This window comes from Bos grunniens, chromosome X (assembly GCF_055505025.1).
Source record: "Bos grunniens cultivar Pamir isolate PY7600 chromosome X, Bosgru_T2T1.0, whole genome shotgun sequence".
Taxonomy (NCBI): domain Eukaryota; kingdom Metazoa; phylum Chordata; class Mammalia; order Artiodactyla; family Bovidae; genus Bos; species Bos grunniens.
This window is the reverse complement of record NC_141194.1, coordinates 6,570,033-6,593,287: the sequence shown is the minus strand read 5'-3', so window position 1 is coordinate 6,593,287 and position 23,255 is coordinate 6,570,033. Positions and strand designations below refer to the sequence as shown.

Genomic DNA, 23,255 nt, shown 5'->3' with positions numbered 1-23,255 from the left:
ACTTCCTGTTTCTTCTCTGTCTCTACAGTCGGTGTCTTCTGAATATTACCATAAAAGAAACTATCTTCTGTTTTCTTTATTAGCAGATTAAATGGATCAGTTTTGTTGCTGTGCAGTTGTTCAGTCGTGTCCAACTCTTTGCAACCCCATGGACCGCAGCACGACAGGCCTCCCTGTCCATCACCAACTTCTGGAGTTTACTCAAACTTATGTCCATCGAGTCGGTGATGCCATCCAGCCATCTCATCCTCTGTCATGCCCTTCTCCTCTCGCCTTCAATCTTTCCCAGCACCAGGGTCTTTCCCAATGAGTCAGCTCTTTGGTAGCCAAAGTACTGGAGCTTCAGCTTCAGTCTTTCCATTGAACATCCACTGAATATTCCATTGATTTCCTTTAGTATGGACCGGTTTGATGGGTTTACCCAAGGACAAATGAATGTCTTGAGTGGATCCTGATGAGCCCGAATCGTATAGAACAAGAGCGTCGTCAGCTGCAGGCGTCTTGCGTGCACAGGGCTGGTTCTCTGATTTCCTGGACTCACAAAAGCTACACTGCAAACTCAGGAGCCACAACAAGAGACACAAGACTCAAACACCACAACTCACACAGAAAACCTGAAACTGACACCTCAGTCACTTCAAGCTAAACAAACACAACGGCTGCTGTGGAAACCCGGGAACTACTTGCGGTCGGCATTCCGTGCCTGCAAACCGAAGCTTCAGCCGTTCTCTGCAAACGACCTGAAGCTCAGGCAAAGATCTGAAGTGTGGAGGTGAGTCCCAGGTCTCACCTCGGCAGCCCACAGTATGGTCTGGGTTGTGAATATAACTTCTGTTATTTATTCACTCTCTGCAATGCTACCAACAAGCATCAACCAAAATGACACCTTTCTCTATTACATAGCCTCTCAAGTGATATGCAAAAAAAAAAAAAAAAATATATATATATATATAAACAACCATGATGGATGAAATATGTCTTTGGGGGGAAAAAAAGAAAAAAACGCAATATAAACAGCCAGACCGAAGGCACACAAAGGCTTGTATAACAAGCCTGTTCCAGCGCTATCTCACATCTTGTGCAGTTGGAATCACGTCTTCCACAAAAAAAAAAAAAAAAAAAAGCCTGGTTCTTGGGAGCCCCGAGGGCATCCGTCAATGAGAGCAGCTGATTTACAGACAGAATTAAGTGATTATGAAAACACCGCGGCATTAAGAAATGCTTTAAAAAGCACAGCACAGTTGCAACGTTTCCCCATGCAACTGCAACACTTGTGTGTACACACTCACGTACACACACAGACTACATCTGTGCCCCCCTTTATTCAGGGACTTCAGTTTCTTTCCTTCATCACCTCTAAGGACCTCAGCAGTGATCTCTAAGACACTTTTTCACCGTACACCTCTCAGTGAAAACCACTGAAGCATTAACCCCAACTCCTGTTAAGTATTAACTAGAGATAAGACTCAACACCCCCCCCCCCACCCGCCGACAACTTAAGCTTCTTCCTGCACTCCAGTAAATCTCACAGAGCACCTACCAGAGATGAAATTCACTTCTCAGGAGTCCACTTCGGGAATTAAAAGCGGAAACAAGGAATCTGTGTCCCCCTCGGCCCCAGCTAAATGTAGAGACTCTGGGTTTCAAGGAAACCTAGTCAGAGGCCCATGAAATTTAACAGGCGAGTTCCATTTCCATAAACTCCTCCACTTGTTCTCAGCCGGTCTACAACCATCTCTTGTCACGCCCTGGACACGCGACATCATCAATTCTCTTTGTCACCAACTTCTGGGCCGGGTGCCCCTCCACCGCTCTCTCTCCTGGCAAAGCTTTTTGAAGAATTACACTTCAGATCCCTGGAAACTGTTGAAATTGGCACAGAATCATCGTGCGTCTTAGGAACACAAACCTAACGTAATTACTTTTTCCATGATCACATTAGGAGCTAAACCAAAGCATGTCTCCCAAGACTGACCTGCAACCATCAGAAACAAGCAACCGTGGTTCTGACGTTGATAACTGAATACCTGAGTCTTTAACCAACACTGAGTTGGCAGTTAAGTTTCAAGGGATTAAAATGCCCGGTAAGATTCTGTTGGGAAAAACCACCTCGGCAAGTACCCAACTTGAACCTGTCTCCTAAGTGAATCAATTCTCTGCTCAGTTGCTTTTCTGAAATTCAACATAAAACTCGGCAACCACCTGGCTAACTTTATAGATGCTGAGAATTACGTTTGCATAACCGGCACTACAGACATGAAGCAGACTCTACTTTCTCGGTTCTCATCTTCAAACGCATGTTAAGATAACAAGGGTACCTGGAAAGGCATAGTTGACCTGGCTAAGTCCAATACTTTGGCCACCTGATGCGAAGGGCTGACTCATTGGAAAAGACCCTGATGCTGGGAAAGATTGAGGGCAGGAGAAGGGGATGACAGAAGATGAGATGGTTGGATGGCCATCACTGACATGATGGACATGAGTTTGAGCAAGCTCCGGGAGTTGGTGATGGACATGGAACCCTGGCGTGCTGCAGCCCATGGGGTTGCAAAGAGTCGAACACAACTGAGTCACTGAACTGAAGAATCACTCACAATACACCAGAAACAAAAATCTCTACTCAGTGACGCAGGATTTTCTCCAGTTCTCCGTCATAACTTACCAGGTCTTTCCCATATCAAAGTATTTGCTATTCCTGATTTAAGAAACAATATGGCATCACACAAACTTCTTTTGCCCACATTTCCATCTCCCAGAAAGTTTAAACTAACAGAAATGATTGCAAAGTGGATAACGGATGTTCACAGACACCTTAGAGCCGGATGACAAGGGGCAAGTCTGTAACAGTTACGAGTCCAGCTCTCCAAGACAAGAACGGCCGTCTCTGTACATGGATTGCTCCAACATGGACGAGGCTGACTCTCCGGGTCACAGAAGTCTTCAACGTCTTGGAGTAAAACAGGGAGGCTGATCACATTGGTGGAGGAGGTGAGGGGCGGGGGGGAAACGGGTGGGGGATAGGATAGATGGGGCAGGTTGGTGGCAACTGTTCCAGAAAGCAAAGTGCTAGGGGATGGCTCAGAGAAGACAATGGCACCCCACTCCAGTACTCTTGCCTGGAAAATCCCATGGGCGGAGGAGCCTGATAGGCTGCAGTCCATGGGGTCGCGAAGAGTCGGATACAACGGATTCACTTTCACTTTTCACTTTCATGCATTGGAGAAGGAAATGGCAACCCACTCCAGTGTTCTTGCCTGGAGAATTCCAGCGACGGGGAGCCTGGTGGGCTGCCGTCTATGGGGTCGCACAGAGTCAGACACGACTGAAGCAACTTAGCAGCAGCAGCAGCAGGGGATGGCTATTCGGGGTCATCTTTGGGCTCAAGAGAAGTAAATAAAGAGATCTCTCATGCATCCTTTTTAGCATTCCAGCTACACACACCAGGACAGGAATAAATGACAGGAATTCCAGGCAAGAGACACTCTTCACAAGAATAAACACTGTGAATTTTGCCCTGAGCATCATTTCTGCGTCTTTCACAGGGTCTCGCGAGATCAGAAGACAACACCACACCTAAGAATTATTTGGAGGCAACTCACAGCCCAAAGTGTCCTCTGAAATGCTACAGGGCTTTTTTTTTTCTAATTAGGCAACTGACTTAGCAATGTTGAGGACTGCCTATTTCAATCATGGGAAATATGACAAAGCATGACACACAGTTCTCCCAAACTGCTAGTTGATTTAAACCACCGTTAACTCAACATTCAAAACACAAAGATCATGGCATCCAGTCCCATCACTTCATGGCAAATAGATGGGGAAATAATGGGAACAGTGACAGACTTTGTTTTCGCGGGCTCCAAAATCACTGCAGATGGTGACTGCAGCCATGAAATTAAGACACTTGCTCCTATGACCAACCTAGACAGCATGTTAAAAAGCAGAGACATCACTTTGCCAACAAAGGTCCATCTAGTCAAAGCTATGATTTCTCCAGCAGTCACGTATGGATGTGAGGGTTGAACCATAAAGAAAGCTGAGTGCCAAAGAATAGATGCTTTTGAACTGTGGTGGTGGAGAAGACTCTTGAGAGTCCCTTGGACTGCAAGGAGATCCAACCAGTCCATCCTAAAGGAAATCAGTCCTGAATATTCATTGGAAGGACTGAGTTTTAAGCTCCAATACTCCGGCCACCTGATGGGAAGAACTGACTCATTGGAAAAGACCCTGATGCTGGAAAAGATTGAGGGCGGGAGAAGGGGACGACAGAGGGTGAGATGGTTGGATGGCATCACCGACTCAACAGACATGGGTTTGGGTGCCCTCCGAAAGTAGGTGATGGACAGGGAGGCCTGGCGTGCTGCAGTCCGTGCGGTCGCAAAGAGTCGGACACGACTGAGCAACTCAACTGAACTGAAACCGTAACCTATAGTGTTTAAAAAAAAAAAAAGACAAGAGCTTCCCTGGTGGACCAACGGTTAAGAATCTGCCTTGCGATGGAAGGGAAAAGGGTTCCATCTCTGGCCAGGGAAGATCCCTCAGGCCACAGTGCAACTAAGCCCGAGGGCTACAAGCGCTGAGCCCCTGAGCTGCAACTGCCGACACCCAAGCGCCACAGAGCCCGTACTCTGCCACAAGAGACGCCACCGCAACGAGAAACTTAAGCACTGCCGTGAAGATTAGACCCTGCTCGCCGGAACAAGAGAAAGCCTGCGTGAAGCAACAAAGACCCATCACAGCCAAAAAACTGCAATCAATTAAAAAAAAAAAAAAAAGCTATCGTCAACAGTGAAGCAGGCTTCCTTTTCCATATTAGAATCCGCACACACGAGACGTTCGAGAGGCTTCACGGCTAGCTCCTTAACGCCTTCAACGCTACAGGTGAGGACACACACAGGGTCAGTGACTTCAACACAAGCCCAAGGCTGGACTCACCTGGCCAAAACATCAGGCAAAGGCTTGTCCTAAGAGAACATGCCATGTCTCACTTGATCACAGACAGTGAAATGACGACCCAAGGTAGAATGTAGGTCAGCAACCACAGAGAAACACAGCTGTAGGAATTTTATTGCTACGACAAGCGAATGCCAGCACAAGTGGGTATTTTTAGCCTGCCTTATGGCCCTGGTATTAACCCACTGGGAAAAACCACTGCCTCGAAAAGGCAAGTCCAGTTTTTGAAACTCAAGACATGAGCTACGAATATACAGGACATATTCAATGTCTCTCCACGGGACTGCTGGGAAAGTCTGAACGCGGCTCCCCAAAAAATGTCCCACCTCAACTGACCTCGCAGCAAGGACTGCCCGGCATAGGAAGAGACTAAATCTCAGGCAACTAGACCACAAGACACCTAACATTTTATCACTACGATCTCTTCAGTATTAAGAATTAAGTATTAAGAAGCTCTAAGTGTGGTTTTCCCTTGCTTTTGATCATATGCATGGTGCAGAATGATTCTCAGGAAAACACACTGGCCCAAGTGTTCAGTTAACTAGCTCAGTCACATCCATCTGACTCTGTGACCCCATGGACTGCAGCACGCCAGGCCTCCCTGTCCCATCACCAACTCCTGGAGCTTGCTCAAACTCGTGTCCATCAAGTCGGTGAGGCCATCCAACCATCTCATCCTCTGTCATCCCCTTCTCCTCCCGCCTTCAATCTTTCCCAGCATCAGGGTCTTTTCCAAGGAGTCAGCTCTTCACATGAGGTAGCCAAGGTATCGGAGTTTCAGCTTCAGCATCAGTCCTTCTGATGAATATTCAGGACTGATCTCCTTTAGGATGGACTGGTTGGATCTCCTTGCAGTCCAAGGGACTCTCAAGAGTCTTCTCCAAGACCACAGTTCAAAAGCATCAATTCTTAGGCACTCAGCTCTCTTTATGGTCCAACTCTCACATCCATACATGATTACTGGGAAAACCACAGCTTTGACTAGATGAACGTTTGTCAACAAAGTAATGTCTCTGCTTTTTAATACTCTGTCTAGGTTGGTCAGAACTTTTCTTCCAAGGAACAAGCATCTTCTAATATCATGGCGCAGTCACCATCTGCAATGATTTTGGAGCCCAAAAAAATAAAGTCTGCCACTGTTTCTACTGTTTCCCAATCTATTTGCCATGAAGTGATGCCATGATTCTAGTTTTCTGAAGGTTGAGTTTTAAACCAGCTTTTTCAATATCCTCTTTCACTTTCATCAAGAGGGTCTTCACTTCCTCTTTGCTTTCTGCCATAAAGGTGGTGTCACGTGAAGCTATTGATATTTCTTCAGCAATCTTTATTTCACTTTGTGTTTTATCCAGCCCGGAATTTAGCATGATGTACTCCTTGGAAGGAAAGTTATGACCAACCTAGACAGTATATTCAAGAGCAGAGACATTACTTTGCCCACAAAGGTCCATCTAGTCAAGGCTATGGTTTTTCCTGTGGTCATGTATGGATGTGAGAGTTGGACTGTGAAGAAGGCTGAGCGCCGAAGAATTGATGCTTTTGAACTGTGGTGTTGCAGAAGACTCTTGAGAGTCCCTTGGACTGCAAGGAGATCCAACCAGTCCATCCTAAAGGAGATCAGTCCTGAGTGTTCATTGGAAGGACTGATGTTGAAGCTGAAACTCCAATACTTTTGACCACCTTGTGCGAAGAACTGACTCATGTGAAAAGACCCTGATGTTGGGAAAGAATGATTGAAGGCGGGAGGAAAAAGGGACGACAGAAGATGAGATGGCTGGATGGCATCACCAACTCGATGGACAGGAGTCTAAGTAATCTCTGGGAGTTGATGATGGACAGGGAGGCCTAGCATGCTGCAGTCCATGGGGTCGCAGAGAGTCGGACACAACTGAGCAACTTCCCTTTCACTTTTCACCCTGATTCTGGTGGTGCTGGTTACAGACATTTCAGCAGGCAGAAATTCAAACTCCATCATATAGTAAATCTGGGAAACACAGAGAGTATATATGTGTCTATATATAGCACGTATCTGTGTGTGTGTGTGCACGAGCATATGCCAGCCCTGAAATTTAGCTCAAGAGGAGAGAAAAAGACAAGGAAAGCAAGCAGGCAATTGCTGGAGACCACCGGAACCAAGAAAGACATAGTATTCTTGTTATTATTGGATGCATCCCCAGGCACTCCCAACTTCAGAGAATAAGACATAAGCACACCGGGCTCCAAGCACGATGATAACCCTGTCTGTTAACACAACAAGCCTGAGAAATAAATTTGATTTTCTCTCTGTGTCTCTCTCTCTCGCCATGAGAAAACTAAGGCCAGGGGAGGTCACTGATATGCCCAAAGGCGACGTCAGTGCATGGTGAGCTGGCCTCAAACCAGATTTTCTTCAGAGCCCTGCCCCAAGACCCCCAGGACCCCAGGACCACCAGGACCTCACAAGGCCCCCAACCTGGGTGTGCCTGGCGCTCCCCTGGGGCTCCCAGAGGAAGGCGCTTCAGGCTGGCTCCGGGGGACCCCAGTGCACACAGGGACCAGACTCTGGGTGCCACAGCTGACCCCCACCCACCCACTGCAGGTCCACAGCCCTGCGGCTTCCCAGCCCTTGTCCACTAATCCACTAGTCACAGGAGGGGACCCAGCCTGAATCCTGCAAGTAGGGGACCCCATGCCCCCGCCCTCCGGAGCACCCCCAGCGGTGGAGGTCAGCCTCCCCCGCCCAGTCCAGGTTAACCCACACGGCCCTGGGCCCTGTGAGGGTCTGAAATCAGCAGACAGGTGCTAGGTTCCCCCCCACCCCAATAAATGCCCAAAGTCCCCAGAAGCTGACTGAGAGCGAAACCTGGGCAAATCTGCAGTGACATCAGCAAAACCCACAGGAAGGAGCCCAGCGCAGGGGTGCAAAGCCTCGAGGGCTCTGAAAAGTTGAAGACAGAGCCGGGGCTGAACTGGGGGTAAACACATTCTAGCCCCCCAAGCCCCTCCAGCTTCTGTGGTCCCCAAAGGCCATCCAGCTGGCCACCTCCTCCTGTTCACTTGTCTTCCCTTCCTTCTAAAGCATCCTAAAACGGCCTGCGAGGACCACAGCACCCAATGCCTACCTGGTCCCACCAGCCCACTGACCCCCAGACCAAAACAGGACTCAAGACTCACGGCGCTGGGTCCTTCTTTGGGGGTGGCTCTGTACCACGGAGCACCGTGAGAGGGGACTCAACATCCGTGGGCCCAGCAGGAGACCACCGTCCCCTCACCCCCCGACACATGACCACCGCAGATGTCTCCAGACGCTGCCAAACACCGTAGGGGACGAAAGTGCCTGAACTGAGGACTGCGAGTGGATGATGAGCTTCCCACGTTCAAACGCTGAGGACACTGTTTCCATATGCAACTATCTCCTCTACCTTCACCTGCTAAAACTTTTCTCTTCAACCTGCGAGCCAAAGCTTCATGGCTCCCTTCCGCCCACCAAGAGCTAACCAGACCCATGGAAGTGGTACCCAACTTCCTGCGGAAGATAGAAATAGTCTTCCCTCTGCTTCTCTTTGTCCTCAACCTGTGAGCCAATGCTTCATGGCTCCTTTCCACCCACCAAGAGCAAACCAGACCCATGGAAGTGGTACCCAACTTTCGATGTTAAGACAGAAATAATTTCCCCTCTGTTTCCAAGTCTATGTTTGTTCCAAGTAAATTGTTTTCAATGGCTTCCACTTCACACCTGCATCCTTCCGTCTGGCAGAAGATTCCCAAGAAATATTTGATGGCGATGATCTCACACAAGAGGGCTTGCAGGAGGCCATCCCCTCTGTGAGCTTACAACCACCCTGGATCAAGTTTCTGGGGAGCACATTCGTGACCGCCTGCATTTCCCGCCACCCTTCCCCCGAGGTTTTAAACTTGCTTTCTCCCCTTCCCTTCCCTTTAAAAAAACAAGTGGACTCCGTCCGTCTGTCCCTTCACACATCCAGCTTTTCTTTTGGTTTTGACTGGTGATATGGCCAGGCCTATCCGTTTGGTCCAGCCCCATGGGAAGGATGGATGGGGGGAGAGGGCCACAGAGGGCCAGCCCCGAGGGGACAACTGGTGTCCAGTTACTTCCTTCACGCTAAAAATAGTTATGGGAAAAAAAAAAAAAGGTTTATCATCTTTTCCACTTAAGCATGTTTACAGAACGACTTGAGTCTTGCCTCCCGATTGAACTATATTTTTTAAGTGTCTCGGGTGCTGAGAGAGGAACAGCTTATTACTGCAGGTCACGTACTTTTCTAAAGGAGAAACAGGAGGCAACACCTGGGGGGCCTCATTTCACAGGGCAGTGCGATCGGGCTGGTCCCTGGCGCCGGTCAGACCTGGCGGTGCTCCCGGACAAGAGCTGGGCGAGGGGGCATCCCCAGAGTTGGCGTGAGGAGCCCTCCTTCCCAATAGGTCACTGAGGGAGGCTATGAATTCCTGATGCTCAGGACCTAGGGGAGATGCCTTCTCTGGGTCTGGCTTCCCCCGGCTGGAACCCATTTTGCCACTCTGCAAGCAAAATAATCGTGACTATCCCTAAGTCACCAAAGATTTGAGGTGTCTCAAAGGCTGACAGCTCTTGAGATGAAAGCAAGACTAAAGACAAATGGCACAAAGGGGCCATCTGGGAAGTCACCTCTCTCCCAGAAGCAAAACTGGGTTTCCCGCCCCCCTCCTGATTTACACATGAAATTTCTAATCCGTGGCTATTAAAAGAAAAAAAAAAAAAAAAAACGCAAAAGATTATGCAAAGAACACATCATAAGGAATTCACCATCCTGTGCAGAGACCGGTGTACAGGAAACGGGCACCATTCAGCCACTTGTTAAAAACACACTGACCGTTGTGAAGTCTCATCTGTAGGGAGGATTCCTTGTCAGCCTGCTTGATACAGAAGAGTTTGCCCTCAGGACGTTAAAACTTAGAACATAAACTTGGCTTGGGGTGGGGGAGAAGGGGGGAGCGTATCAGATATGTTCTCTCAATCAGCTACATGGGGCCACACTGTTAGCAATACCTTGAGACCCCAAGGGATGTTGGCCACAACAGACTCGGGCCGGCAACGTGGGGACTGGCTTTTTTCCAGAAGGGGAAACTGACGCACACCCTTTTTCCGAAGTTGAATCCTCAAGAAAACTCCAGCTTGGAGTCAGGGTTTTCTAATTCAGAAATGATCCACACCATCTCAACCTTAAAACCACAGCTGTCGATCTCACTGAAATCACTTTCCCAGGTGACTTGCTAGCTGAAATCTTTTTTAAGGTCTACGTTGGCCACCTGATGCGAAGAACTGACTCACTGGAAAAGACCCTGATGCTGGGGAAGATTGAGGCCAGGAGGAGAAGGGGACTACAGAAGTTGAGATGGTTGGATGGCATCACCGACTCGATGGACATGGGTTTGGGTGAACTGCGGGAGTTGGTGATGGACAGAGAGGCCTGGCGTGCTGCGGTTTATGGGGTCGCAAAGAGTCGGACAAGACCGAGCAACTGAACTGACTAACCAGTAACTGTCTAAAACTCTTACAGCCTCTCCCCTCCTTCCACAAGGAGCAGGCTAACTCTTTACTGGTTTCTTTACAGATCCTTACTTGTAGTAAATATAGAGTGCGTGTGTGATAAATCACTTCAGTCATGTCCAACTCTTTGCAACCCCGTGGACTGTAGCCCACCAGGCTCCTCTGACCATGCGATTCTCCAGGCAAGAATACTGGAGTGGGTTGCCATTTCCTCCCCCAGGGGATGTTCCCAACTCAGGGATCGAACTCCAGTCTCCTGCATTCCAAGCGGATTCTTCACCACTGAGCCACCAAGGAAGCCCAACTACAGAGCACCGCTCCCAAACTGGACCTTCTTCAAGTTCTATACTGGTGACCCCCAAACACATCTATTGAGTATCTGAATTATGGACAAAGCCCTGAAACAACAGAACTGGGCATTTTAGTAAAACCACCACTAATAAATGAATTTTAATCAACTGGAATCTAAATATGCCCAGGTGGGCAGTGGATACCACCCCAGATAATTAAGCTATGGGTAAAACAAGGCCACTGTGATTGACCTTTCATGATTTCTGTTGAGAAATCTAGGGTTTTATATATAGAAAAAGAGAGTTCAATCTAAGATTCTGTGTGGGGGAGAAAAAGTGTGTGTTTCTGTAATTGAACAAGTTTGTCTCCAAATGGGAACATTCACCCCATGTCAACACAGGAAGACAAAATAACACCAAGCTTCAGAGCTGGGTTTCCAGAATCAATCTTCCCTCCACCATAGATGAGCAAAGTCAGTGTCTTCACAGGGCGTTAAGCGCCTGTAAAATCCTCAGCGCGTGGCATTTGAGTAACCAAAGGACGATGAATTTATCCGCGCCGGAGCAACAGTGAAAATTTACAGGCAAACTCGACGTTTTCAAAAAAACTTACACATAACGGTTCCTCCTCTCTGCTCCTGCACCATCCAATGAGTGCCGTGATCTCGGTTCCCGTTTTTATTTTTGCACATATAGCAAACGACGCTCGGAAAGCTGGCAGGACTTCAAGGTCAATGGCGGAGCAGGACGTCAGGGTGGGCTGTTTCACTAGTTCAGGCCAGACGGGGACAAAGGTTGCTTTTCCAGCAAAAGCAGTTTTACGTGTCCCCTCGGAGCTGGACTCAGGGGCTCTATACCCGTCTTTGGCCACCTAGCACTGAAACCTACAAACCTCCCACCCAGGTACATTCAGGAAGTCATCACCAGTGAGAACACTGAGGCTCCTCTGGTTCAAAGGGGGTTGACTGCACGCACTTTAACTAAAACACCCCAACTTGCAGGAGGGGCAAGACTCAGGCTCCAGGGGTGAAATTTCAATGATGGGGGGGTGGTGCTGATAATACCTGGAGTGACTAAGCCCTGGAAAAAAAGCAGAGCCAACCTCCTTGCTTTGCACAGCACCAAATAAAAAACACCTTAGAGTCTTCACGGGCTGTTCCACAGGTGTGTGTTCACTTAAGGAACTTCACACGGAATGATCCTTCAGGGGCCATTTTAAGACGTGGGTCAAGGGATGGGACTTCCAGCTTTCATTTCCGGATTCGTTATCCAGCTGGGTGGTTTTCCAAGCAATCTGCAGTACATCTGAGATATCTGAACATCCCTTTCACGTGAAAAGCGTCTTCAAGTATCAATGGTTTCCATAATCACCATCTCCCCCACCCCCACCCAATCGCGTCTTTTCTAGGAATGACTAAACTTCCCAGAAGTCCTTCCACCATCTGCTACCCCCGAGGCCACCGATCAGGCTGGACTTAACCCGAGCCTCCCCCGCCATCACCACCCCCTCGCTCCCCAACCCAGACTGGAGTCCCGCCCCTCGCCTTCCAGGTTAACCCAGGGGCTCAGGCGGCGCGTCTGGATAGAAAAACATTCAAGAAGTCAGTTCAAGCCGTATGTGATAAAGCCAAGCAAGAACCCAAACCGCGACAAAAGGAATAGAGAAGACAGATTTCTATTTCCTCGGCGGTTCCATGCTACAACATCGGCGACAGGAGGGGGGAAAAAATCAACAACAACAACAACACACCTCGGACTTTTTAACTTCGTGGAATTTGCAGTGGACTCGGAGGAAGGCCAGGCTGTGCCCTAAAACCATCCCGGTCGCGGGTCTTGCCGCGCACGGGCAACGCACGTGAAGTCGCAGCGCCCGGGGGTGGGGGGGGGAGCCCTTTAGCGACCCCCAAGTGTCACAGTCCCCGGCGACCTCCGGTGGCCCCCGACCAAACGATGGCGCGCCCCACTCCATTCCGAGCACTGGCCACCCCCACCGCCGTGGGCGAGGTCCCCTCGGGAGGGTGGCGGGGTAGGGGGTGGGGAGAAGGAAGCACCGCCTGGCACGCGGATCTCGGGGCACCCCTCCCCCTAGACCAGGCGCAACAGGTCTACAGCCACCCCCCCCTCCAGGGCGCGCTCTGTAGATCGCCCAGGGACGCCCACCCCCACCCACCCAAGTGGTCCCCACCCTGTTTTCCTCGCTACGGGCCGGGCTGGGAGGGTGGGGGCGCAAGTTGGGGGGAGCTCCCCACTTCCTGACAGTTTCCGCGCCGCAGAAACTGAACCGCCGCGGGCCCGCGCCGCCTCGCCCGCCACTCTGCGCCCTGCGCGCGCCGCCGCGGCGCGCCCCCCGGGGTCCCGGCCCGCGCCCCCCCCCCGGGGGGGGGCGATGAATGGGACTCCCCTCCCCCATGGGGGGGGGGTCCCCGCGGCCGCGCAGGTTCGTCCAGCCAGCCCCGGGCCCGGAAGACAAAAGCGGCACCGGGAGGGACCAACGGAGCGCTCCCTACCCCCACCCCCCTCGCCAAAACTTACCGATCACCTCCCCCTCCCCAAAACAAAGAAGCCTCCCCTTACCCCCAGCTCCAGTCTCCGCCCGCCCCTCCAACCCCCGACGCGCCGGCACCACTTTGGGGGAGCGGCCCCATCGGGGTATTGTTCAGCCTGCAGGGAGCGCGCGCAACACCCCAGCCCGATCCCCGGGGGACACTTGGGGAAGCTGGGCCCCCTCCCTCCACCGCACCCCCACCCCCCTACCAGAGACGGGGGTCCCCGAGCGGGCGGCCGGCCCGCCTGACCCCCTCAGAGGGCGGGAATGAGCCGGGCCCGGGCCTCACCCCTACCCTGAGCGAGAGAAGTTTCCGCAGCGCGCCCGGCCCGGGCCGAGCCCCGCGCGCACACTTACCTCGCCCTGAGCCGCGCAACTTGTGTCCGGCGCCGCCGCTCCAAGCCTGCGCCCCGCCGGCCGCCGCCGCCGCCGCCGAGCCCGGGCCGCGCCGCGGCAGCCGAGGGCCCGGCGCCCGAAGCCGCCGCGCGCCGCCCCCCCGGGCCGCCCCCGCCCCGCGCCCGCGTCCCCCGCCGCCGCCGAGTCCCCGAGACGCGCGGGCGCTGGAAAGTTTCGGGTGCCGAATGGCGGCGAGGGCGCTGCGGCGGCGGCGGCGGCGGGGCGGGGGCGCGGGCGGCTCCTCGCTCCCGAGCGCGGAGGACGGGGCGGGCGGGGAGGGGGGGAAAACGGCGGCGGCGGGAGAGGGCGGGACGCGGGAGGGACCGGCGCGGCCAGTGACCTCCGCTGGGGAGCGGCCGCCGGAACGCCGACCCCGGCCGGGAGGACGGCCCTGGGCGCCGCCCCCAGCCTGCGCCCGCCCCCGCCGCCGCCGCCGCCGGGGGAGGGGAGCCCGGGGCCCCAGCGCGCTCCCCGACCCGGGACGCCCCCATCGCCCTCCCCCCATCACCCTCCACAGCCCCCAGCCTGCGCCCTCCCCCACCGCCCGGGGCCCTTGCGCGCTCCCCCACCCGGGGCCTCCCCATCGCCCACCCCCACGGCCCCCAGCCTGCGCCCGACCCCGCCGCAGGGAAAGGGGACCCCGGGGCCCCTGCACCCTCCCCCACCCCCAAAGAGGCCTCGTCCCAGGCCAGCCCCTCCCCCAGGACCCCCAGCCCGCCCCCTCCCCCACCGCCGGGGGAGGGGAGCCCGGGTCCTCTGCAACCTCCCCCCACCCGCGTACCCCCTCCCCACCCCGCAGACCCTCCCCCACGCCCAAAGGGGCCGCGTCCAGGCCAGCACCCCTCCCCCACGGCCTCCAGTCTGCCCCCTCCCCCACACACCCCGGCCTGCCCTTCCCCCACGGTGCAGGCGGTAAGAGCCCGGGCCCCTCCCCCATGGCCTCTAGGGGGGCGGTAGACCTGCTTCCCAGTCCAGCCCCTCCCCCGCGGAGGGGGACCCTCCGACCCTACCCTGTCCCTCACCCCCCCTCCCCCAGCTCCCCCCTCCCTGCCACGCCTGGGGTGGGTGAGGGGAACCCGGGCTTCTTCCCTCCTCTCTGCGAACCTTGTCCCAACCCCGAGGCCTCCATCGGGGGTGGGGGTGGGGGGCGCATCAGAAAATTCGGACCTACCCCCCACCCAGTCCCAAACCCATTATCCAGGAGGGGAAAGGAACCGGGTCGCCACCCCCGTGGTCTCGGGGAGGGGGGGGGAGGGGGGCAGGGAGACAGGGCCACTGCTGTGTTACCCTCCCCCAGCTCAAAGATGAACCCCCCCTCCCCTAACCTGCCTGAGGGTGCCAGCCCCCTCCAAGTCGCCGGCCGAGAGGCCATCCCCCCCACCCCCGCGCGGTCTCTTCCCCTTCCCCCCAAAAGTGGGGGCTCCAGTGAAGCCTCCACCTTTGCAAAAATCCCTAGCAGGGAAGGCGCCTGGGGAAAAAGAAACTCAAGACGTACTGGGGTGGACGCCAGGACCTAGGGTGGGGGGGGGGCTCCAGGCCGGGGTTTCGGGGGGAGCGTGGTGGTGGAACCGGGACCCTGGGGCCTTCTCGCACGTCCCCACCCCCACCTCCAGCCGCAGGCTGCAGAACCTAGGACGTTTGCAAAGCTGTTTGCTGACTCGGCCCAGACCTGGTGAACCCAAGGCCCCAGGTTGCTTTCGCCCCCTCCGGGTTGGTGACAACTGCCCACCACCCGTGACCTGAATTCGCGGAAACAAACACGCGCGCGCTGCACAAGCACCCCAGCACCTTGGATGTCTGCTTTGGCGAATATTTTCAAGGAAGCCGGCCCCTCCCTTTAGTGCCTAACGAGGGTTTTTGGGGTTTTTTTTTTTTTGCCCTAAAGAGCCCAGGACACTCAGCATCTTGCACTGTAACCTCGCTTGCTCCTTTCTGGGACACTGGGCCGTTTGTTGTTCCTGACCGTGTGGGGAGGGGAGGCGAGGTGACTTTTTTTTTAAGGGGCTGATCCTCCATTCCAAAAGGCGGCCTCAAAATGACGTTGCCGAATATTGCTGTAAAACGTCAATGATTTAAAACGACGGTGACTGCACCATTATTCGAGCACAGCAATAAAAAAAAAAAAAGACACTTACACGGTCTCCATAATTGTGAATCAGCAGAATAGATTTTGCCCTTCTTTTCTACCGGTTACCATTCAAGCCTCTCCCCACCCCCCACCACACACACAGACACACACACACACACAAAAGGACGTGGCGGGGCCTTGCCTCCAGCCTGCCCGGCCTGGCTCCCGGGCTCCTAGGGCTTGTGAGGACTGAGGCTGAGGTCTTTTCATGCAATCGGAAAAAAAAAAAAAAAAAAGGCTATGCAACAGAAAACCCGGGCAGGCAAGCGCGCCTGATGCAACTCTGCCCCGGTTACACGTGCTTCCCCTCCCCCCACCGCCCGCTGGTGGGAGCGCTGCGTTTTTTTCCGCCTGTAGGGTCACATTGCGGTTGATTGATTTCTCCTTTCGCCTTGCTCAGTCATTCAGATTTGGAAAGTAAATAACAAGTTGACATCATTACCGCGCTCGGCTCTACGGGGACGTCGGCCCTCGGCTACCGCACACTCTCGAGTAGCCGCGCAGCCAAACCTGGCCCTCTCTGGCTTGCCATCGCTAGCTGCTCGTCGGGAGCTGCTTGGAAATTCCGAACCGAACGGGACGAGGAGAAAGGCTTCTTTTGTATGTTTTGATGGCTTGGCAGATGCCAGTCATTTTTAAAGTATGGAAAAGTGGTGGAAATCCTCGCTCCCTCCTACGCCCCAGCGTGGCCGGTTTTTGCAGCTGGTCTGGCTCAGCTGGTAAAGAATCCGCCTGCAATGAGGGAGACCTGGGTTCGATCCCTGGGTTGGGAAGGTCCCCTGGAGAAAGGGAAAGGCTACCGACTCCAGTCTTCTGGCCTAGAGAAATCCATGGACTACAGTCCATGGGGTCGCAAAGAGTCGGACAGGACTGAGCGACTTTCACATCCTTGTAACAATGCAAGGGAACTTGGGATCCATCTTTCCTATTTGATCGGCTCCCAACAATCCCAGGGGTCTTCTTACAAGACTGGAGTACCTTAGTCAAAGAGTCCTAGGAACACCCAGGGACTTTGTAAGACCTCAGATAGGAAAGGCGACCCCTACATTTTCCATAATAACACTGAAATAACTTTCTGAATGCTAGATGGGTGGTAGGTAGGTGGGAAATTAGACTATTATATTTAATCTGGCTTTCAGATTTTTCAAATGGTGGAAGAAAAAAAGCACATTAAAGTCGAGCAGGAAAGGAGCTAGCGCATCTGACAAGGGTATAAAGGCTACTATGGAGGCTTCAGCAGCAATGATTTCCACAGTTATCCACTGCACAATATCTGTACTCCAAACAATTATTTTTGGTTGTTGATGGAAAGAGCTGGAATACAAGAATCTGCTTGCAACAAATGCTATAAATATTCCCCCTAAACAGCAGCCAAATTTGTAATCAAAGGGCAGCCGGAACCCACACAAATACAGTCACCTAATTTTTGACAAAAGACCAAAGGTATTTCAGTGGAGAAAGAATATCCTTTTCAACAAATGGTGCTGAAACAAGGGACATCCGTTTACAAAACAAACAAAACCATTGATCTAGCCCAAACCTTAGGCTTTTCACAGAAACTAACTTAAAATGGATCTTTGGCCTAAACGCAAAAGGCAAAAAACACAAAACTCCTAGAAGAAAACATAAGAGAAAAATCTAGATGGCTTTGGGCTTAGCGATGAGTTTTCAGATAAAATATCAATAACATGATCCCTGTTTAAAAAAAAAATTGATGAGTTGGACTTATTAAAATTTAAAACGTAACGTTCTACAAAGGAGACTGTTAAGAGAATGAAAATACAAGCTACAGACTGGGAGATCATATTTGCAAAAAATCCATATCTGATAAAGGACTGAAACCAAAATAGGCCAAAAAAAATTCTCAAAACCGGACACTAAGACAAAAATCCAAAATAAAAATGGGCGAAAGGTCTGGAAACAAAATCTCCCCAAAGAGATAGACAGACGTCAAGCAAGCACATGAAAAGTTGTGGAATATGATATATCACAGGGAAATATCACATTGAGACAAAGTACAGAGAACTCTCCGGCAGGCCAGTGGTTAGGGCCTGGGTACTTTGACTTCAGAGGCCCCCGGTTCTGTTCCAGGTCTGGGGAACAAGAGAATGTAAGCGGCAAAAAAAAGAAAAATAAAATATCAAATGCTAACAGGATGCAGACAAACAGGAACTCTGAATGCCTGTGCTGATGGGAATGTGCAACTTAAGACCGCTTTGGAAGGCAGTCGGTCAGGTAAAGCTCCTCTGTCCGTGGGATTCTCCCAGCAAGAATACTGGAGTGGGTTGCCATTTCCTTCTCCAGGGGATCTTCCCAACCCAGGGATTGAACCTGGGTCTCCTGCATTGCAGGCAGACGCTTTATCCTCTTAGCCACCAGGAAAGCCCTCTTATAAAGCAGAAACATACAACTACGTTCCTGGGTTTTTAACCCAGCTAAGTTGAAAACTTGTGTCTGCAGAAAAACCCACACAGTGATGTCTAGCAGCTTTACTCAGCCAACGCTGAAGGCAGCAACAATGTTAGTCGGTAGGTGGACAGATAAGCAAGCTGGGACACATCCATATGGTAGAATATTATTCTGCAATGAAAAGAAATGAGATATCCAACCACGGAAAGACCTGGAGGAACTTTAAATGTATGTCAGCGAGTGAAAGAAGCCAATCTGAAAAGGCTACATCCTGTATGAGTCCGACTCTATGACATTCTCAGTTCAGTCACTCAGTCGTGTGCGACTCTTTGTGACACCATGGACTGCAGCACGCCAGGCCTCCCTGTCCATCAGCAACTCCTGGAGCTTGCTCAAACTCACATCTATTGAGTCGGTGATGCCATCCAGCTATCTCATCCTCTGTCATCCTCTTCTCCTCCTGCCCTCAATCTTTCCCAGCATCAGGGTCTTTTCCAAGGAGTCAGTTCTTCACATCGGGTGGCCAAAGGATTGGAGTTTCAGCTTCAACATCAGTCCTTGCAATGAATATTCAGGAATGATTTCCTTTAGGATGGACTGGTTGCATCTCCTTACAGTCCAAGGGACCCTCAAGAGTTTTCTCCAGTTCAAAAGCATCCCTTCTTCAGCGCTCAGCTTTCTTCATGGTCCAACTCTCACATCCATACACAAGGACTAGGAAAACCACAGCCTTGACTAGACGGACCTTTGTTGGCAAAGTAACGTCTCTGCTTTTAATATGCTGCTTAGGTTGGTCATAACTTTTCTTCCCAGAAGTAAGCATCTATGACGTTCTAGAAAACGCCAAACTGGAAAGGTCAGTGGTTGCCTGGGGGCTCTGAGGATGAGAAAGAAGGGCTGAACATGGGCCTCCCAAAGGGCTTTTCAGGGCAGTGAACCCGTTTTGTATGAAACTGGAGTGGTGGGTGCATGACATTCTGCATTTGTCCAAACAGGTAGACCTGGCCAGCACCGAAAGTGACCTCGAATATCAACTGTGGATTTTATCGATATTGATTCGATAAAGAGTGGTAATAAATGTACCACTCTTACACAAAAGATGTTCACACTGGAAATGCTGTGTAGGAGGTGGGAAAATGGAACTCTCTGTACTGTATGCTAAATTGTTCTGTACATCTAAAACCGTTCTTTAAAAAAACAGTCTATTAATATTATTTTTTTTTTAAAAAAAAGAGAGACAGTAGGAAGAGGCATTAAGCTTCTCTCGAGAATTACTGCCTAGTTTTCATCGAATCCAGTATCTAATTTCACCGAGGCCCGTATGGTTTTCTACAGCTCCTCAGACATAGGCCAATAAAGTGAAAGTGAAGTCGCCCAGTCGTGTCCGACTCCTAGCGACCCCATGGACTGTAGCCCGACAGGCTCCTCCATCCATGGAATTTTCCAGGCAAGAGTCCTGGAGTGGCTTTGCCATTTCCTTCTGCAGGGGATCTTCCTGACCCAGGGATCAAACCCGGGTCTCCCGCATTTCAGGCAGATTCTTTACCATCTGAACCACCAGGGAAGCCCACATAGGCCAATATTTGCTTGCAAATCTCAGAAAGGACCGAGATTCCAGGATTGCTGTGCTCCATGCCTCGGTGATGGTCGCAGAGGATGTCTCACTTTTGAGGAAGCATCTGCCTACCACAAGCTTCCCTTATGAAACGAATAATGGGTGAGTGCTTGCCAACCTCACTTACAAACCTCTGGCCAATGTTTGCTTTAGGGTTGCTGTTCTTTACTCACTAAATCGCATCTGACTCTTGGGATCCCGTGGACCGTGTAGCCCGCCAGGCTCTTCTGTCCAGGGGGATTCTCCAGGCAAGAATACTGCAGTGGGTTGCCATGCCCTCCTCCAGGGGCTCTTTCCAACCCAGGGATCAAACCCAGGTCTCCCACATTGCAGGCGGATTCTTTACAGCTGAACCACCAGGGAAGCCCATTTGCTTTGGGCGCTTGCTTTTAATTTTCCTTAGGGAGACCGGAATGGAAACTATAAAACGGGCTGGTTATACAAGTGCAAACATCCCTGGAGAAGTAAACAGGGGTGAGGACAGAGAGAGAGGTCCATCATCCTACATGAAGGCGAGATGAGGTAGGTGGTACGCTTTCTTCTCCTCTAGAGCTGGGGAGACATCAAATCTCTCTCTTTTATTTTTTAGAAAAGTGAAAGTCGCTCAGTCGTGTCCGACTCTTTGCGACCCCATGGACTGTGTAGTAGTCCATGGAATTCTCCAGGCCAGAACACTGGAGTGGGTAGCCATTCCCTTCTCCAGGGGATCTTCCCAACCCCGGGATCGAACCCAGGTCTTCCGCGTTCCAGGCAGATTCTTTCCCAGCTGGGCCAACAGCATATTTTTATTTATTTATTTTTGCCTGCATCGGGTCATGGTTGCAACACACAGGATTTTCACTGTCGTGTTTAACAGTAGATAAAGACAACCCAACAGTAAAGTGGGCTTCATTGCTCTGAGGTATGCGGGATCTTAGTTCCTGACCAGGAATCTACCCCACGTGCCCTTGCACCGGAAGCCGGATTCTTAACCACTGGACCCCCAGGAAAGTCCCTCATCTCTCCTTCAAGGTGGGGTGAATTGTGTGTCCCCTCTCAAACCCCTGTGTTCAAGTCCTAAGCCCTAATACCTTTCGCTCAGTTCGGTTACTCAGTGGTGTCCGACTCTTAGCAACCCCATGGACGGCAGCACACAGAAAGCAACTGCTTTTGGAAAGCCGGCTTATAAAGTAATAAATAAATCAGAGGCAGTCATTACGGTGACCATTCCTTATCCAATCTGACTGGTGTCCTTCTAAGAATAGACTATTGGGACACAAACACGCACCAAGGGATGACCGTGTAAGGACACAGCAAGAAGGGAGATCTTTGAAGAACTCCACCCAGCCAACATCCTGACCCGGACTTCCAGCCTCCAAGATGGTGAGAAAATACATTTTTTTTTTAAACTTTCCCCGCACTGCGGGTGGGATCTTAGTTCCCTCGTCAGGGATAGAACCAGTTTACACTCACCCCCTGCATTGGTAGTGCAGAGTCTTAAGGACTGGACCACCCGGGAAGCCCCCGTAAATTTCTCTTCCTTAAACCACCCAATCTGCGGTGCTTTGTTATGGCGGCGCCCGAAGAGTAATTCATGTGAGTCACGGCTGTTTCCTTCTATTTCAAATGTCACCTTCAGTTCGCATCCTTCGAATACTGAAAACACCTTGCACTTGGCATCGGGGAGCTGGTACAACAATATCCAATACGATCCTCCCCGTAATATTGGAGGGCAGGGATTTTTTATCTCTAGGGTTCGGAGGGAAAGACTGGACCCACAAGTCACTCAGCTGGTAAAGAATCCGCCTGCAACATAAGAGACCCCAGTTCGATTCCTGGGTCGGAAAGATCCCCCGGAGAAGGGATGGCTACCCACTCCAGTATTCTGGCCTGGAGAATTCCGTAGACAGAGGAGCCTGGCAGGTTACAGTCCGTGGGGTCGCGACACTTTCAAGAAGTTAAAGGATTGAGGAAAAGGCTCTGTAACCATTTCCATGCCCCAGACCTTCTCTGGCAATTTAGTGATTATATTGATTCCAAATGCATACATACATAATACACATAAGATGACAAAGAAACTCAAGTCTGTTAAGATGCAGTTAAACTTTTTTTCAGGCCTTCCAATGTTATGATACATGCCCTTCTTTCTCAGTCCTTCCAATCATAAGCTCTAGAGGTGGGACTAATAACTTCCATCATTTCAAAGCAGTGGTGCAGGTAAACAAAATATGATTCAACTGCAACCTGCTCTGAAAATACATCAGACTTCTGTTGGTGACAGCTTGGTGGCAAATGAAAGGTACTATTAACTGTCATCTCCTCTATAGTCACACTTTTCGGAAATGCTACATTTGGGTTCGCTGCAGGGGTTCTTCCCACCCAAGTTCATGGACTCCCTTTAATCTCTCTACCGAGGGAGAAAGTATGATGGTTGTCCATGGCCCTGTGGCCTTAGCAGGACTAATCCATGTCACCAGCATGGAATACCCTCCCATGGTTCATGGGCCAGGACTCTAGATCGAGATGACTTTAAGGGGGAGCCAAAAACTTAACTCATCAACCTAATCCATATTTTTAAACGCTGAATTAACACCAAAAAGATGCCTCCATGATCAAAAAGGTATCAAAAGGTGTTATAAAACACAAGTTCTGGGGAACCTGTAATGAAGAAAACAGGCAAAATTCCTTGCCCTGATGGAGCTTCTGTGCTAGGACAGGAGCTGGCAGTGGTCAGCTCTGACACCTGTTTTTTTCCACAACCTGCAAGCAAAGGATACATTGTTTAAAGACTCGGGGAAACACTGGGCTTCCCTGGAGAATCCACCTGCAACTCAGGAGACGGGTTCAATCCCTGGTCCGGGAAGATCCCACCTGCTGCACAGCAACTAAGCCCGTGCACCACAACTGCTGAGCCTGTGCTCTGGAGCCTGGGAGCCCACCTGCAGCAACTACTGAATCCCACTAGAGCCCAATGTCTGCAACAACAGAAGCCACAGGCGATGAGAAGCCGGCACACCACACCCAGAAACTAGCCCCCCACTCACAACTAGAGAAAAGCCCATGAAGCAATGAAGAGCCAGCACAGCCAAAAATAAATAATTTTCAAAAGATTGGGGGGAAAAAATCCAAAAACAGTGATATTTTGTGACATGGAAATTAGGTCACACTTGGATTTCAGTGTCCATCAATAAAGCTTTATTGCAACACACGTGTGCCCATTCCTTTTCAGCTCACAGCACTATAAAAGCAGAGGTCAGTGACCCAGTGAAGCGTGAATAATACTGACTACTTAGCCTAGAAACCCGTTTCTAGGCGATCGAAGGATTCAGTCCATCCTAAAGGAAATCATCCTAAAGGACCAGATTATCCTAAAGGAAATCAGTCCTGAATATTCGCTGGAAGGACTGATGCTGAAG

General features: G+C 51.3%; 1 protein-coding gene across 21 annotated transcripts in view; it reads right to left on the bottom strand.

The window, feature by feature from the left end:
* TBL1X (transducin beta like 1 X-linked) overlaps positions 1 to 16,516 on the bottom strand; it is a 252,978-nt gene extending 236,462 nt beyond the window's left edge. For 5 of the 21 annotated variants that reach the window (XM_086387895.1, XM_086387897.1, XM_086387898.1 and 2 more), the window contains exon 1: positions 13,670 to 13,981. The gene's annotated coding sequence lies outside the window, so the exon portion shown is untranslated. The other 16 variants (XM_086387904.1, XM_086387922.1, XM_086387916.1 and 13 more) reach the window with 11 other exon arrangements.
* Between the last annotated feature and the right edge of the window lie 6,739 nt (positions 16,517 to 23,255).